The sequence below is a fragment of the Nipponia nippon genome, unplaced genomic scaffold, assembly GCF_047370975.1.
Source record: "Nipponia nippon isolate SJK-2023a ecotype South Korea unplaced genomic scaffold, ASM4737097v1 scaffold_3, whole genome shotgun sequence".
Lineage (NCBI taxonomy): Eukaryota > Metazoa > Chordata > Aves > Pelecaniformes > Threskiornithidae > Nipponia > Nipponia nippon.
The window spans coordinates 84304837-84306428 of NW_028262347.1; positions in this window are offsets into that span (position 1 = coordinate 84304837).

Sequence of the window (1592 nt, forward strand, 5' to 3'; positions counted from 1 at the left end):
CTTGGAGACTCTTGCTGCCCAATCTCCAATGGCCCTCTTCCTCTGAAATCACTGGAGGCTGTTTTTAGGGGGGTAATTTCTTTCTAGCACAGCCTAAATGAAGAGGTGGGATGGGGGGAGGAGCCAGCCTCTCCCCACCTCTTCCTCTCTCCTGAGATTATACACAGGCAGCAGTAGGAACGGGTGTCCTGTGCCAAGTGCCCCTTAGCCAATAGCAGCTGCTTTGGCTGCCATCCACCAGTTCAGAACATCCCCTCCTGCAGGGCTGCCATGGAGACATCTGACCAAATGGTCTTTTCATGGAAAAAAAAAAAAAAAAAACAGCAAGAACTTTGCTGATCAGTGACCCAGGCCAGGTCCTGATCACTTGTCACTTGCGTCTCTTTGTTTCAGCTGGAGATGGATTGCTGCTGTGCAGCCAGCAGCAAGAGCTCACCCCAGCACACAGCAAGCAGTGTTGTCATTCGGGTCAGAGGCTCAGTAGTTCTGGATCAGATTATGGGGGTGGGGATCTCCTTAGGTTGTTTGGCTTGAGAATGGCAGCAAATCCTTGTACGTGCATAAGGAAGCACTGTAGAAACACTACCACCAGCCAGCAACCATGAATGACTTTGCCTTTTCCTTCCCTGCATACAGTGAGGGAAATGGAAATATATAATGGCCAACAGAGGTCTCCACCAGCTCCCTGCAACGTCCATTAGCATCATCTGCAAGGAGGAGGCCTCAGGAAGCTGTTCCAGTTCCTCATTGTTCATGTCTGGGTCTGAAAGGTCTAGGGTACAGGGATACAGCCTTTTGGTTCTGTTATTGAACCTGAGGGTCAGGTTAAAACTTACAAATTAAACATGTGGGACATTTTCTAGCACTGATGACAACCTGTACAGAAGGGTAGACAATTGTGCTGTTTAACCAGCCTGGCCTCCAGAAAAGCATGGTCACCATGTAAACTGCCTGTTGCGAGTGGTACACAGATTGCATTAACTCACAAACTACATCTGAGACTTGTGTGCGACAGCATTAGTTAGCCCAGGCTGAAATGTACCAGGGACTGTCCTAATAATACAGACAGCTATGGTTCTGTGCCTGGAAATACTTCCCAGCACTGTTTAATAGCGCTGATGCAGCCTAAGCTTTCCATATCTGGGTCCCAACATGGTGTTACTCAAGCAGGCAGTTGGGATCTCTTTGTCTGGCAAAACCAGGTTCCAGGATGCCCAGAAATTTCCAGCTAACTTAGGATTCCTGTTCCCAAGGCTCTCCATACTCTTTTTCCAGATGGGGTTGGGAAGACTGATATCCATTTTACTTCTGTCACTGGGCCACTCTAGAACAAGCGTGCATCATGGGGGCTATACATTATGCACAGGAGCTGTTAGTGCTAGCATTGCCTTTGTCTCAAGTGAATATTTCACTGCTCAACTGATTGAGATAACTGGCCAGAGGCCAGAGATTTCAGATATCAGCTTTGAATTGGCCTAAATCAATGTTAGGCTCCTAGGCAAGGAAGAACGGACACTTTTTATTTTGATGGACACATTCTCCCCGTTCTTGTGGCTTTGTGAAGGAAGGCCATGTTACTGAGAATGGCAGGC